Raw genomic sequence first — 17,511 nt, 5'->3', positions numbered from 1 at the left:
GACATAGTAGTGGTGGACAAGCAGAGGAAGAAGGCCGTAGTGATAGACGTAGCAATCCCAAGCGATGGTAACATCAGGAAGAAGGAACATGAGAAGCTCGAGAAATACCAAGGCCTGAGAGAAGAGCTAGAAAAGATGTGGAAGGTGAAGGTAACAGTGGTCCCAGTGGTAATTGGGCGTTACTGCCCCGAGTGTTCCAAACTGGGAGAGTGGCTCCAACAGATTCCAGGAATGACATTTGAGATCTCTGTCCAGAAGAGCGCAATCCTAGGAACAGCTAAGATACTGCGCAGGACCCTCAAGCTCCCAGGCCTCTGGTAGAGGACCCGAGCTTGAAGGACAAAGACCACCCACAGGAGGGCGAGTGGGGAAATTTACAGTATATATATATATATATATATATATATATAAAATTAGAATAAATAAAATGGAAATGTCTACATACAGTCCACTATTACTACTATAACTACTGTAAACTTTGCATTTTGTGTTCATTTAAAACTTGAAGGGGCTGATCTCTTATTTGCAATGTAAATAAATAGAAAGCAGTTCCTTACTTTATGGCTTTTTCTGCCTCTCTTTCTTGTCCTTGGGCAAATTTGCATTAAGGAAGACAAGAGCTCTGACCTTTTTGGCCTTAAGGCGACTTCTCCTCTCTGAGAGAATATTCTCCAAAACTGGACAGATAATCTCAGAGGGAACTGATGTCGCCACAACACAAAGCTTCTTGGCCATCAGCTTGCTAAGCCTGAGGTAAACAGGGGCTCGACTCTCCCACCACTTGAGGGGATCCTCATGTGTTGGAAGAAGAGGCTCCTCCAGGTAGGCTCGCACCTCCATGACAGCTTCGGCGGTGGGATTCCTGGCTTCCACTGTTCCAGCTACCTGCTCATAGGGGTGGGAGATATAACAATGGGAGATACCATTTTTATGTGATTAGATTACATTAAATTAGATTCAACTTTTGCCATTACACAGTGTAAGAGAACAGAGTAATGAAATGCAGTTTAGCATTTAATTAGAAGTGACAATAGTAGATTTGCATATGTACAGTATGTGCAGTATGTACAGATTAAATGCAGGGATTTACAGCTAGTGGAAGTTTAGAATCTGATATCTCAGTCTAAGAGATTTTTAGAGAAAAAAAATGTGAATTATTGTTGCCACCCTTACTTCCCCATGGAAATAGCTCCAAACTATTGATCCAGCACCACTGCCTGCTCCTTCCAGTCCTTCTGCAGCTGGTTGCTGTTGGATGGGTGTGCCACTGCTAATTCTTGCTGCTGCAGTTGGCAGAACAGCAGATGAGACGTTTCAAAGGCTGTCATCAGGGAAGGCCATCCTCTTAAAACGCGGGTCAAGTGCAGCAGTATCTGCTAGTATGTGGTTGGCATGAATCCTGTGGAATCGCGATGACATACTCGCACACAGACTGTCGATCACACCTTGCGCTGCCGCTGTTGTAGTGTTTCGCCGGAAATCAGCGGTGGCTCTTTGAAGTCCCCTGGCCAGCACTATGACCTTCGAGGCTGTCAAGTAGCTGATGAAAAAAGAAAGAAAAAAAACTTTAATGTTACAATTTTAAAGCTGAAACAATGATAAATATTACAATGTATTAAACAGATATCTATTGTGGTATCAAATATCCATAATTTTGTATCAGGAAATTGGCATGCAGGCTACAGAAATCTACTGACATATATTCCAGTGCATTACACAGATTTCTATCAAATATGGTATAAAATATTCATAATTTACTATCAGGTACATAAGAACATAAGAACTATACAAACGAGAGGAGGCCATTCGGCCCATCAAGCTCGCTTGGGGAGAACTAAACTAATAGCTCAGAGTCGTTAAAATCTTATCTAGCTCTGATTTAAAGGAACCCAAGGATTCAGCTTGCACTACATTATCAGGAAGGCTATTCCATACTCTACGCGCTGTGTAAAGAAGTGCTTCCTTAGTCAAATCCAGCTTGAAATGTTCTCCCGCTAATTTCCACCTATGGCCACGAGTTTGTGTATGTAAACTAATGCTGAAGTAACAGGTTTGGATGCTGTTCAACCAAATAGTTAGAATCTTATATACCTGGATAATGTCCCCCCTCAGTCTCCTGAACTGACTGAACAGATTTAGCTCAAGTAACCGTTCCTCGTATGACATTCCTCTAAGACCAGGAATCATTTTTGTGGCCCTACGCTGCACCTTTTCTATGCATGCATGCTAAAGAAATATACTGCTGTGCAACTGAGTTACATACCTTTCTGCACTGAGTTCCACAGTGACTTCCTCAAATGGTTGCAAGATTGTGCATATTTCTTGCACTGTGGTCCATTCCTCCTGGGACAGGTGGCGGACAGGTGCATTGATGATGGCCAGGGTGGAGATGATGGCATTTTTACTGGCAATAAAGCTTTTCAACATGTAGTAGGTCTAATTCCACCTTGTAGGACAATCCTGTTTCGGTCGGAGCTCCTCCATCTTCAATTGTAGTTGAGTCTCCTTCAGTTTTTGTGCCCCCACGGTGCTTCTGTGAAAGTATTCCACTGCCTCTTTCACCTTATCAATGATGGGCTTTGAAGCTTGCAGGGCATCTCTTACCACCAGGTTAATAGTATGGGCCAGGCATGGTAGGTGCATCCATCCAATGGTTTGTATAGCCTTAGTAACATTTGCCGCATTATCGGTTAGGCAGCACACTACTTTCTTGTCCACCCCCCACTCTGCTGCAACACTAAGCAGCTGTTCTGCAATGTTGTCTGCTGTGTGCCGCTCACTGAATTCAAAACAGTCCAGGAGGCAGGAGGCCACACGGAAATCCTCTATAAAATGGCAGGTTACAGACATATATGATGCTGTCATTCTTGAAGTCCAACAGTCTGTGGTTAAACAGACAGCTGTCTCCCTGTCATACATATCCATGACCTTCTGGGCTAGTGCCTTCCTACTTGGAGGAATGTAGGAGGGGTTGAGCGCCTGTGAATATTTTTTGAATCCTGTGTCCTCCACTATTGAGAAAGGCTGGAAGTCAGACGAAGAGCTGGCAAAGATGATAGCCACTATCTTCTCCTGTCTTAATGGGGTCAAGACAGGAGGTAAATATTGAGTGATGGATGTCTGCTTTCTTTTTGATCGTGCCTGGCCAGGCGATGTGGTGGGCCCAGTGGGGTCAGAGGCTGCTGTGGCTGCAGTTGCACTTGATTTGGAGGCAGAGGAGGCAATGGACACATCAGCGTCACTGTTGTTGTCTGCAGGTCATAGGTCTGAGAGCAGAGCCAGACTCAGTGTTGCGTGTTGAGTCTTCAAATGCCTGTGTAAATTATTTGTTGACCCAGACTTAAATGAAATAACTTTTTGACAAATGCTGCATTTAGCCTTACTGTTTTCTTCGCGAGAAAAGTGCACCCAAATGCTGCTCCTTTTCCTCTGGCTCATTTTCAGACGTGTCACGTGTGTGTCTTCTTCCTTCGAACGACCCGCTATTACTGACGTTGGCACTGAGACAGAGAGGCACTCGCACGTGTTTTTTTTTTTTTTTAACTGAAGTAAGCATGTGACGGCAGCGTGCACAAGTCATGGCTCCGCTCCTACCCAATGACAGAGGCACGCAGGGGGTTTTTTCCATTGGAGTACTCACGTGAAGGATGCGTGCACAACTATCATCATGCTGTTAGGCAGTAGCACCCCTGCGCTGGGTGCGCCCCTCCCCGTATAACTGTTCTGTCTCGCGGAGGAGCTAATTTGTGTGCATCTGTGTGAAACACGCATAGGAAAAAAAGAACGACAGAAAGAACGGCTCCCCCCCAGCCGCGACTCGGCTCCCATCGTTCATGTTTATGATCCGTTCAAAAGAATCGGTTCGTTCGCGAACGTCACAACTCTAGTCGGCAGCAGTATCGGTGAAGCGATCCAGCGCAAAAAAGAAGACTTTCGGAAGATTTTTCGCTGCACTTATTCCAAAGGTAAGATTGTTTAACATTTATTTGGGTAACAGAATTTATTTTGATTAACAACATGCTCATTGCCTCAAGCTAATGCTAACCAGCTCTTAGCGAAAGAAAAACTAGTTTAAGTTAACGATGTAAATGCTGATAAAATGATGATTGCATGTGATGGATTACTTATATTTGCGTATTTTATAACCACTTATGCTGGCGCACGTTACTTTTGAAACTCAGAGTAAGCTGTCTAAAAGGAGATTTTTTTTTTCCATTTTGCCAGCAGCCATGACTTGAGGTCAGGTTTGGTATTTTAACTGGCTATTTTTCTACATTAATATGATTTCTTGTTAGTGGTGTAGGGTTCTAAAGGTCCCAGGGAAGGAAGACTGTGTTGCAAGCAATATTTAGTATTAGTAATGTAGGGTAATGCTGCTGCCCTTGGGGCAGGAAAGCTCTGCTGTCAGCATTATTATTGCTAGTGCTTGGCATTAGAAATGCAGTAATGCTGCTGCCCTTGGGGCAGGAAAGCTGTGCTGTCAGCATTATTATTGCTAGTGGTTAGGATTAGTAACGCAGTAATGCTGCTGCCCTTGGAGCAGGAAAGCTCTGCTGTCAGCATTATTATTGCTAGTGCTTGGCATTAGAAATGCAGTAATGCTGCTGCCCTTGGGGCAGGAAAGCTCTAATGTCAGCACTATTATTCCTAGTGGTTAGGATTAGAAATGCAGTAATGCTGCTGCCCTTGGGGCAGGAAAGCTCTAATGTCAGCACTATTATTCCTAGTGGTTAGGATTAGTAATGCAGTAATGCTGCTGCCCTTGGGGCAGGAAAGCTCTACTGTCTGCATTTCTAATGCCAAGGACTAGCAATGAAAATGCTGTTTGTCATTTAATTAAAATAAGTTTGTAATTACTTTTAAGGGATGTCATTCTTTATGTTATTTGTATAACATGTATATTTTAGTTACACAAACACAGTGATTTAACATGGAATGTTTGTACTTTGCCAATTTCTCCCTCTTTCTCTTCAAGCAATATTTCTACAGAGAAACATGAGTGGTAAGCATAAAACATTTTTGTGCCTATGCTTTTAATTGATATTACCTGAGACCTTCAGTTAAAATAATTGTTTAAAAAAAACATAAAAAGAGGCAGCTAAATGATGCATGTTACTAATGCAGTCTTACAGTCTTGGCATGTCTTCTTTGCAATCCTCTGGACCGCATAAATTGGATGCGTAGGACCCTACCCACTTCACATGGAAAGTTTTCAATCCCTTGTAGAGAGCAACAAAGTGTCTGATGAGGTAACATGTTCTATGTGTTTTAAAGTAAACATTTCTTTGTATATTTGCAGGTAAAGAATATAACAGTATAACAATACAAGCTACATTGGATAAAATTTTCAAAGAAATTCAAATTTTACACATCCAGAATTCTGCTCAAGTTTTTCATGTACTCCCTCATTTCACAGTTAATTATTTCTCATCAGAAACACTACTTTGAAAGCCCTACCCAAACTCACAACATTCTTATGTCAATACAGGTTTATTGGCACGATAGATGTACTTTTACAGGATTAGGCCTGGGAACAGCTAAAGTTGTGGCCGGGAGTTTGAGACCCCTGCTTTAGGACTTTAATTTATTACGAAGTTCAAAATCATCCATATAGTTACTTCAAAAAAGAAGCACAAAGTTTGTGCTATATATTGAGTAATAGCGAATTTACTCTTAAACTGATGATGTTGATCGAGATCTTATCTTGCTGTAATCGTATTCCTTAATGTGAACAGTTTTGCACAACACAGTCAGATTCTAGAGCCTCTGACCAGTGGCGTGTACTATGAAGGGGGTTTAACCAAATCAGACTTAACCCCGAGGTAATTTCAAAATCAAGTTGATTCAATCGGGGCTAATCAATACTACGACGCCAGTTAAGAAGTTGATTTGTTCAATCAGTGTTAAGTTAATTGGTGCTTGTGCGCGTTCACATAAATAGAGCATGATCGGCAGCGCAAGGCACTGTTTGAGTCATGGCGCGAGCTCCATACTTTATCACGCACTCTGCTTTTGTTGGCTGCAGAGGTGTTAGACTTCCCTTGTATCGTTGATTTGAATTCCTCGTAACCTTGGATGATTACGCGGTCAGTAATTCGTTGCCAACAAGCCTGCCTGCCTCCGTAAATGCGTAAGTACATTTCTATGATCAATAATTCTTCATCTAAAATATCTCACGATCGCTGATTAGACTATGAAGCGTTGTCTGAAAAGAACTGATATACTGTTAATAAATGCAGAGGCTCACAAATGCAACACAACAGAAAATAATAGGCTCACTTCTGAATTAAGTAATGTAACGCTCTCAAAAGTTCCATTACTGTGATGTTACTCAGAATTTAAACCTAATGGTAACTTAACTGATATGATTCCAGATGCAGTAATATTGCACAGCGTACTTAGAAGCAAGTCAGGATGAAATATAAAAACATCATGACAAGTGGTAGGGCTATGTATTTATACTCATTATGAAAGATTTGTGTGTAGCCTCCAGATAATAGTGTGTTTCTATGTGTCACAGCTAATAAGAATAAGCTGTCTATAAAGGAAACGGGTGAAGGGCCACCTCTGGAAGCCTTAAGTCGTGCTGAAGAGTTGGCAGTAGCCAACAACGTAGGATGGCCCATCATGGAGGGGGTTGATGGTGGTGTCCGGTCAGACCCTGGTGCCTCAGATATGTGCACCGTTTACGTGCAGAGTATTATTGCAATACCATTGCACAAATTATCACGCTGTACAATCATGAAATTCAAATGCATGTGTTATGTCCAGCGGAGGGAGGTAATATGCAAGTGCTCCAGCCACCTGCAGAGCCCAGTACCTCCTGTGATCCTCAGGTACAGGTAAGTGCAGAAATGACTAGGTGTGCCCAATGTTGATGCATCTTTACCTATATTCCTTTATTATTCAGGAGGACTTGGGTGAGGACACTGTCGGCATTCTCTGACACGCAAATCCAGGTAGATGCATTGCATCACACATGTGATTCCCCCAGGATAATACAGTACAGCATAGCATTTAGACCTCTGCACAGATTCTGGAATTCTACTGTCCTTAAGTTGTAATTTGCATTTTCCCTTGCAGCAACCCCCTTTCCGTGTGGGAGGTCCGAGTGGAGGAAGCTGCAGGAGGGAAAGTGCAGTTGCTTTGTCTTTGACTCTTCGGGTTCATGAGCTGCATACGCACTGCTTCACCGTTTCATGCGCACTGCTTCGCCGTTTCATGCGTTTTTTTTCCCCCTGTGTAGGCTAGAACAGACAATGTGTGTTCCCTTTACAAGCGCATGCTTGAGTTGGACTGCAAGAGGAAACAACTGCAAATAAAGAAACTGAAGCTTGAAATTCAAGAGCTCGAGCATGAAAAGAGGGTATTGCTATACATTCATCAGTATTACATCTATATATGTACCATGATTAATTTATCACTTGTACTTTGATTGTAGGAGAGGGAGAGTGGCAACCACTAAAACAATCAGACTTGAATGTGGTCATGGTCTGAGTTTTATTTTAATGAGTGAAACCTCTCACTGCACGTCCTGTGGAGTGGTCGAGGGTCACAGGGTCAACAATGTATGGAGGTATGGGCAGCGGAGTAAGGGTCTTTTCTTCCCTAATGGTTGCAATATTATGTAACACCAACAACAAATAATTTATGTATAGCGCAGTTTCACATCGTCTCAAAGCACTTTACAGCATCCTCACCCAAAGTCCCCAGTGAGTAAGCCAAAGGCGACAATGGCAAGGAAAAACTCCCAAGAGGGAAGAAACCTTGGGAGGGACCAGACTCAAAGGGGGAGCCCATCCTCCAGGGGCCGGCAGGGAGAGTGAAATAAGAGAGATGGTTAAGTGCTGTCCAAATAATATGATGTAGAAGATGACACAGGCAGTACGGCGAGCTAGATGCAGGGACGTCATTGGTAGTGGCAATGTCACATGTAGCAGGGTGTGCTGGACATCTTAGTAGATTGAGGTCTCCAGGTAGCACCCCCCAGGAGGAGTAGGAGAAATGGAAGATGACACAGGCAGAACGGCGAGCTGGATGCAGGGACATCACCACACATGCTGACACCACCTGACAGGCCCTCTCTGGCCGTACTCGTAGGCCTTTGAGGCAAGTAAAACGTGCCTTTAGAATGCCAAATGTCATTTTTATCCTTACCCTTGTTAGGCTGTGGGCAGCATTGAATTGTATTTGGGGCCTTGGTAACTCCTTATCTTGACCCTCTAACAAGTGCTTCAGCATGGGTATCCCCGGTCTCCCACCAACAGGCCATTAAAATGCCCTTTGAAGAAATTGAGAGCAACTGTCACGCACAAATTTGTGCAACAAAATCTGTAGAATACTGATTGCCTTACCTTCTTCAAATCTGTGAGAGAATGGACTCCCTGAAAATGTGAGAGTCATGTACTGAGCCTGGCCACTGTGCGTCCAGGCTTGTGACCATTAACTGGTGATCACATGTCATCTAAGGATTGAAATCCAAAGCTTGTTCATATGACACATAATAGAAAATGAGCCAGACTTTAGAATGGCAGATTATGTGTTTCACAATCAAATGTACAACACGATTAAACATAGGCATATGTGGTATGCATCAGTATGCATCCTTAATCTGTTCCATATCCTTGGACTTATACCCAACAGGATGTTGTTAGGTTGAAGAAACATTGCTGATCATACAGAAATGATTAACAACTGAGTGTAAATATATATGTATACGTTATTTCTTATCTTCTAGCCACATACTCTTAGCTATTGTACTCTAAGTAGGTGGTTAACAGCTGCTTACTTAGATAAGAATCTCACTTCCCTCTCTTGCGCCCCCCATTGACTATAAATAAAGAAGCCAAGGGGAACCACCCTTTGTAACACATTCTGCTGTAGTTTGCATTGCAGAGAGTGTGGGTACCCTTGCAAGTAAAACTGTAACCTGTGTGTGTCTCATAAATGTGGAGTTGGGGTGGAAACGCCGGGCGCTTTCCCCAACATAGAATTTGGTCCTTCGAGCCGGATCCGAGGATCCCCGAAGACGTCTCCAGTACGCCGAGAGAAGCGACACCGAAAACTGCCGGCAGTCACTCGAAGACGGGTGCAAGAAAGACCTGTGATGTGAATTCGTCATCAGGCCGGTGGTTAGAACTGCGCTCGACGTCTGGTGATGTCTGAAGGACCTCGGTGACGGATCAGAGAGCACACTATACAGGTGAGAGATATGGCACCTAGGTGAGTAGGTGGCCAAGTGAGAGATACGGCACCTAAATAAGTAGGTGGCCAAGACATGCATGTGGTTGAGGTTAGCCGAAATTAACCGGGAGAGAAAGTAGGCGTTGTTGGAAATATATACAGTGTTGTATGTGGATGTGTTTTTATAGGTTTTAGATTAACCTACACGATCCACCCTAAAAGCAACAACATACTGGTGACTGAAGGATTAAGGACGGGTTTCATCCCTGAAAACTAACACCGCTGCTCTAATAGGGAGCAGTAGAAGGCCGTGTTAGTGTCCTCCTGAGGTCTCATGCCAGGGACTTGCTTTTAGGATTTTTTATTTTTTGTAGTGTATCCATTAAAAGGTAACAATGGGGAAGAATCAAAGTAAACAAATGGAACTAGAGGGAGATGAGAAGTTTATGGAAGGATATAAGCCAGGATCAGGACAAATAAGTAGTCAGAGATGGAGGAAAAAACATGGGTTTGAAGGAAAACTCCACACTCCAGATATATTAAAATTACAGGGAAACTTAAAACTGGAGATGCTACAGACTACCAATAAGAAAGAAGGTAAAGACAGAAAAAAAGAATGTGTTTTTTCTGATGCATGGTTGGAACAAAGCAAGTTAAGAGATGTACGTAGAAAACAGAGTATGCAACAATTACATGGAAGGATAGAGATAGTGTTTATGAGACGAGCAGATTATGGCAGAATAGCGCAATGTAAACAAAGATGGAGAGGAACCTGAGGATTTTATGGATAGAATGAGAGTTGTATTTAGAGGAAACTCAGGGATCCCATTTGATGAAGAGGCAGTAGGAGTGTACCAACAACAGCTAAAACGAGCTTTTGTCGCAGGCCTAAAGCCCGAATTGCGAAAATATCTTGACAAACATTGGGTACATCAGAATACTGGTTCAGTCCAACAAGCACTAGAATATGCCCAACACGCGCAGAGAGCGCAGAAACAGGAAAAGACAGACACAATATTCAGCGCCTCAGATGTAGTAGCGCTAGTGCAAATGAATCCTCTGGGGAGGGGAGGGTTCAGAGGAAGGTCAAGAGGCCGAGGAAGGGGGAGAGGTGTTTTCAAAAACAATTACAGGAATTTGTCTCAGCAAGATTACAATTCCTAGCTAAGTGTCCAGGTTTCCTGCATGTCCAGCAAATGTTGAGTAGGGAAACAACCATATAACCCAAACTCCACTGAAAACAATGATCAATGACCCCCCTCGGAGGCCCCTGTTACCGACACCATCCGAGGCAAAACAGAGGTGATTTCAAGAAAGGAAACTGAGGTCACTTTACAAGACCTTTTAGATAAGGAAATAGATTTACAAGCAGTGTGTCAGTTATTAGCAGAAAGGCAGTGGGAAACCTTGCCAAGTCGGAAGTTAGTCATAAACGGCAAAGTATATGAATGTCTGTGTGACACTGGAGCATGTAGGACTGTCCTAACCTCCAGTCCTCCCGGAGTCACATATTCTTCATCAGTCATAAATATAAAAACGGCAGGAGGTCAGACAGACAGACATCAGTTAACAAACCCAGTTGCAGTAAAAGATAAGGAAACTGGACTTGAATGTCAAGCACAGGTGTTAATAAGCCCTTCTTGTCCTGTTAACTTGTTAGGTCAAGACCTTATGGTACAAATGGGCATTAGCGTGGTTGCCACAGCCACTGGCATGAAAGCAATCGTAAATGAAGAAGCTTATGTTGTGCAAGGAACCACAACACCACAATATTACTGGTCTCTGGACCTAGGGGGAACTGCACAGACACGAGAATTATTGCGGAAAACTAGAGAAAAGCAGTCCCCTAGACAGGCCCAGTTCATGCCTGACGATGCCTTACACGTCACTATGTGGTACAAAGACACCCTTGGACCAGATTATGTCTATGACAAAACGTTTCATGCCCTCCAAGACACTTGTATTACTTTACAACATATGTATGTTAACTCCACTACTGGCTTTTCAGCTGCCTCAGTCATTTTATCTAACAAGCAACAGGCTGTATTTAGAGAGAGAACACCACACGTATCTCTTTCAAAACCACCCCAGATGCAGTGGAGAGATGTAGAGATGTTCTTACGAGATTCTATGCACAGTTACAATGACTACCAACCCATATCTGGCTCCTGTTGGAGCTATGATGAGAAACACAATGTGTGGCGGTTTCCTTTGGGATGAAGAGTTCAAACCACTCCCACCACACACTTAAAGGACCCAACCTGACAATTTTTTTCAACCCTGGAGGAGGGATCATGTCCAGATCTAGATCGCCTCCCAGAAGGGTTATGGTCCTCCTCCCCCACTGATGTAGGGCTGGTGAAAGGATTCTCACCTTACAAAGTAACTGTGAAATCAGAACACCGTCCGGTAGTTAGGCAATACCCATTAAAACCTGAAGCAGAGAAAGGTATAGCCCCTGTAGTGCAAGACATGTTAGCATCAGGAATATTGCGAGAGGCTCCTGAAGCCACTTGCAACACTCCTATCTTTCCAGTCCAGAAGGGACATACAGGGAAATGGCGCATGGTGCAGGATTTAAGACCGGTTAATAACATAGTGCAACACGCAGCACCAGACGTGCCCAACCCACACTTATTGCTCAACTCATTGACTCCTGATAAAAGCTACTTCTCAGTAGTGGATCTTAGTAATCCATTTTTCTCAGTACCATTGCACCCTGATTCTCAACATTTATTTGGATTTACCTATAAAGGGAAAAAATATACATATACTAGACTCCCTCAGGGATTTTCTGAAAGCCCACATGTATATACCAAGGCCCTTAGATACTCTATGACTACCTGTGAAATACCATCACATAGTCAGGTATTACTATACATGGATGATATCTTAATAGCAGCAGATTCAGAACAACATTGCAAAGAAACTACCCTAACTGTGCTTCAGCACTTATACAATACTGGACATAAAGCTTCTAAACAGAAGTTGCAGTATTGCAAAAAGACAGTTGTCTATTTAGGGCATAACCTTTCACAAAAAGGTCGCTCGCTGCTAGAGATAAGGAAACAAGCTATACAGGAAGCACCTAAACCACAGACTAAACAACAGATGATGTCCTTTTTAGGGCTTTGTAATTATTGTAGAGAATGGTTACCAGATTATGCTTTTCTAGTTCAACCTTTGCAAAATTTAATATACGGGAAGGAGATGACTCTAAAGGACAAAATACAATGGACTGAGGACGGAGAAAATGCTTTTACAAATTTAAAAAGAATGTTGCAAACAAATGTGACCCTTGCTCTACCAGATTATCAACAACCATTCACCCTATGTGTAGATGCTAATCAAGGTTATATGAAAGCAGTATTAATACAGCCATTCGGAGCAAAAGAGAGACCGTTAGCATTCTATTCAAAACGATTAGATGCAGTAGCAGCTGGCTTTCCAGTGTTTACAGGCATGTGCAGCTGCTGCAGAAGCAGTAAAGGTATCAGCAGAATTGGTACTTTGTCACCCCCTCATACTTAAAGTTCCTCATTCTGTGTCTCTAATCTTGTTGCAGACACCGCTTTCATTCTTAACACATACAAGACATCTTACCTTAGTGTCACTTTTGCTCTCACAATCTAACATTGAACTTCAGCGGTGTGGCCTATTGAACCCTAGCACGCTTCTCCCTACCGCAGAGGATGGGGAGCCACATTCTTGCAAAGCAACAATAGAAGAACAAACAAAACCAAGAGCAGATATTCTGCAAACGTTCATACCAGGATCAGAAGTTGTTTATGTAGATGGCTCAGCATAAAAAAATGATATGGGAAAAAATAAAGTTGGGTATGCTGTAGTTACATCTACTGAAGTGTTAGAAGCCAATGCACTCCCTTCTACTTGTTCAGCACAAGCGGCTGAACTCTATGCTGTGATCAGGGCATGTGAACTGTTCAAGAACAAGTCACTTACTATCTACACTGATAGTCAATATGTGTTTGCAGCTGTCCATCACCATGCCAGAGTCTGGAAAAATAGAGGTTTTAGAACATCACAGGGCACATCTCTTACTCATACAAATTTGCTACTTAGATTATTAGACGTTGTGCATTTACCGACTCACTTTGCACTGTGCAAATGCAAAGCACACCAGACTGATGACTCTGCAGAAACCGCAGGAAATAGTTTTGCAGATAAAACCGCCAAAGAAGCGGCACTGAAACAACCTACCTTATTAGTGGCAGACATTCTTTTTATAGATAGCGATGTGCTATGTGATGCACAGATTCATGCTCCTAAAATAGAAGTACAAAGTTGGATCAAAAGAGGAGCAATACAACGAGAGAAAGTTTACTATATGAATGACAAGCCCATCCTACCAAAAAATTTATACAAAACAGCTGCTTTGGTGAGCCATGGAAATACTCATGTCTCAACAGGAGGGATGGTACATATCATACAACAATATTTCTATGCTATAAATTTTTCTGATTATGCAAAACAATTTTGTAGGACATGCTTAATTTGTTGTAAACACAATGCACAAGGAAACATCAGACCAAAACGTGGCCAGTTCCCCACAGCTGAGTATCCGTTTCAAGTTGTACATGTGGATTTTATTGAATTATCTTGGTCACAAGGGAAGAAATACTGTCTAGTTATTATAGACACTTTTTCTAAGTGGGTAGAAATATACCCTGTAAAGCATTGTGATGCAATGACCGTTGCAAAATGTTTGGTAAGCCATTATTTCCCTACCTATGGCATACCTCATATTATAAGATCAGACAATGGGACTCATTTTGTAAATCAGACTATGTCCCTTTGCTCACAAGCATTAGGTTTTACACTTAAGAATCATTGTGCGTATCACCCCCAGAGCGCAGGCTTGGTGGAAAGGACCAACGGCACCATTAAAACAAGGCTAAAAAAGACAATGGAAGAGACAAAAAGGCCGTGGCCAGAATGTTTGTCTCTAGTAAAATTATGGATGAGAATAACTCCCACTCCTGCAGGATTGACACCATTTGAAATAGTGTATGGTAGACCATTTCCCCTAGCAACTGAAATGAATGACATAGAAAAAGCAGACCGAGAAAATACGCTGGCCGATTGGATGCGTAAACTACTAACATCACAACAAAAACATAGCCCCAGTAGTCTGCCAGTAAATTCTGTTTCTACTCAACAGGATAACTTGCACCCGGGAGATTGGGTCCTGGTCAAGGTCCTGTTGCGGAAAGATTGGAGCACACCTCGGTGGGACGGTCCTTATCAAGTCCTCCTTACAACACCAACAGCAGTAAAGATCGCAGAACGACCTTCCTGGATACACAAAAGTCACTGTAAACCCATCAAGCCCTTATCAGAGGCCTCAGCGACAGAGTAGCAGTGGAAGTCCGCTACAAAGGCACAGTAACCAATAGGGTGCTGTTGTCTCAACCTGGTGAAGAAAACAACTGAGCTGCACTCTATTTAGGATGGCTCTGACGGGGTGGGGATGTGGTAAGGTGACTCTAGGGGTCATTCTTGTTGTAGGACTTGTATGGTTGTCCTGGCTCTCACCAGCTCCATTACAGCACCTACGGCGATGGACCCATGATGACTTCCATCTACGCCCGTTGCCCGCTGACCACTCATATCCATTTATGCAGAACTATTGGTACCGATATGTACATGATACTGTGACAGCGAAAAATGTGACAAATTGCTATGTTTGTTCAGTAATGCCCACTCATAGTGAAGGACCTACGGTGTATGGCAGAGCTATGAATATCTTCTGCAGGTATAGGATATCAAAGTAATATTTCACTTATATTTTCTTTTGTTTTTTATTTTATTTTTCTGTTGTTTTATTACTGTTATACCATGTTTGAAAATGTTTATTAATCAAGCTCTTAATGCTGCTTTTCGGACACGCAGTACAATGTTTCTCTCCCTTACCCAAACTATAGAGACAGAGCCTGTTTCCAGCGATGGCGATGAAGAAGACATATAATTCATAATGACGGCCGAGCCGAAAGCACCCGTGCAGGGCTCGGACCTGAAGAAACGGAATTAAATGTTTTCCAGGATAATGACAATGTGGTCTAAATGAAGGTTGTACCTAAAGTGCTTTTGCAACTTGTACAATGTTGATGTTTCTGATCATACTGTCATGATAAACAGGAGGGACTGTTAGGTTGAAGAAACAGTTGTTAATCATTTCTGTATGATCAGCAATGAGTGTAAATATATATGTATACGTTATTTCTTATCTTCTAGCCACATACTCTTAGCTATTGTACTCTAAGTACAGCTGCTTACTTAGATAAGAATCTCACTTCCCTCTCTTGCGCCCCCCATTGACTATAAATAAAGAAGCCAAGGGGAACCACCCTTTGTAACACATTCTGCTGTAGTTTGCATTGCAGAGAGTGTGGGTACCCTTGCAAGTAAAACTGTAACCTGTGTGTGTCTCATAAATGTGGAGTTGGGGTGGAAACGCCGGGCGCTTTCCCCAACAGATGTATTCTGAGGTAGCACTGTACTATCAAAATAGTGCATCAGTCATGACAAATATACATTACAGAAGAAGCTAACAAATTCCAACTCACCTTATGTGAGGAGAAGGTGAACCTTGTAGTCACTAGCCCATATATCAGATCTAAAAGCATATTATGAGAAAAATACCTGTACATTGATGCTGTGAATAGATTTGCGATTCACATACATACACAGTGTCCTCCCAGGGGTGCACTGATTGGGATGGGTGTGCAATCGATGATGCCTATGACCCTTGGGAATCCTATGAGAAATTGTGTCAGCAGAAGCAATTTCCCTATGACAATAGAATAATTTCATACTGTGATTTACCTGCGATTGCATGAAACCCTTCTTTATTCCGCAGAGCACTTAAATGACCTGGGAAAACCACAAATGCATCCAACAGTTTAGATAGAGCAAGCACCACTTTGCAAACCGCACGGCGAACAGTATTCTTGCTCAGATGTTTAGCATCACCGATGGAATACATAAACTGGCCACTGGCAAAATATCGCAGTGCAAAGCATACTGTATGCTCGATCATGAGGGCATTGCTGTAGCGAGTGGAATTAGAGTCCTCTGGACCGAGCAACTGGCAAAGGTAACGAATTGCATCAGATGAAAATCTGTACCTTTCATGGAGAATATCGTCCAGGTATGCCAGCGGATTCTGGCGATCTCTAAAAACCCTCGCCCTGCGGAGAGAGCCCCTCACAATTTGCGCGCCAATGTCGTACGGATCATCCAGGTACACCAGCATTGTCTTCGGAGAAATTGTAGTGGGAGGGGCGGTTCTCATATAGGGCTGGCTTACGCAGAAACGTTGACTTAACCAAGAACAAAAACTGCTCAGAGCAGTTTTTAGACTTAGTGTAAATTGCCATAGCAACATGTCTCGACTAAAACCTACCCACCTTTCGTAGTACGTGTTAATCGTGAAGTTACACCACATGTCATCAAGTTACTCACAACGTTACCCCGATAAGCCAGTTACCCCGCTTCATTGTACAGGCCACTGGTCCTCATCCTGTGACATCCTCTCCTTTGCTCGCTTCTTCTTCACCAGCAGTATAGAAGAGGTAATGCTTCTACCGGCACGAAGTCGGTCATATTTTTTCTGTTTGCCCAGCTCTTAAACGCAAAGATGCCCGTGTTGCTTCCAAAAAGGTACAACTTGCTGCTCGTGTTACAAATGCTTCCTCGTCAACCCTGTCTGTCGAACCTACCTTTCAACCGTTTGTTTTCACCGGTTCTGTTTCGCTTGGTAAGGACGAAGAGCAACACCCTGTAACTATCTAGTGAGATACAGGTGCTGCCCGATCATTCCTTGTGGATGCTGTTATCCCACTATCCCATGACTTGTCAGACTGTGATCTGGACATGTTGCTTAAAGGCATTGATGTGTGTGTGACCTGACTTTTCGGCATATGTGCATGTTGCAGTGCAGACATAAATTACCTTTCCCCGCTATCACGTTTATTCTAGAGAATGATATTGCAGGAGAGACTGGTCGCTCTACCTGAAGTTGTCCGTGCTAGGCAAAAACGATGTTGTGGTGGACCTCCTAATTGTATTTCCTGTCTCTGCTTACCCGCGCCCAGCGGCGCAAGTTCGCGGATATTAATTTAGCCGAGCAGCTCCATCGGAGAGTGATCCTGAATCCCCTGTCCCGGGGAAATCTGCTGTTCCCCCCAAAGTCCCCTCCACTATCGAGATTATATGGGGTTATATCGGGATTAGATGTTGTCCCTCGCTCACGACCACCCGTGTTCAGGAGGCCCCGGGGAAGACCCAGGACACGCTGGAGGGACT

General features: G+C 43.0%; 1 pseudogene; it reads right to left on the bottom strand.

The window, feature by feature from the left end:
* Positions 1 to 8,359: 8,359 nt before the first annotated feature.
* On the bottom strand, positions 8,360 to 16,459 carry LOC125723213 (putative nuclease HARBI1; annotated as a pseudogene).
* Between the last annotated feature and the right edge of the window lie 1,052 nt (positions 16,460 to 17,511).

This window comes from Brienomyrus brachyistius, unplaced genomic scaffold (genome assembly GCF_023856365.1).
Source record: "Brienomyrus brachyistius isolate T26 unplaced genomic scaffold, BBRACH_0.4 scaffold46, whole genome shotgun sequence".
Lineage (NCBI taxonomy): Eukaryota > Metazoa > Chordata > Actinopteri > Osteoglossiformes > Mormyridae > Brienomyrus > Brienomyrus brachyistius.
The sequence above is the reverse complement of the archived record's forward strand: the minus strand, read 5'-3'. Positions and strand labels throughout refer to the sequence as shown.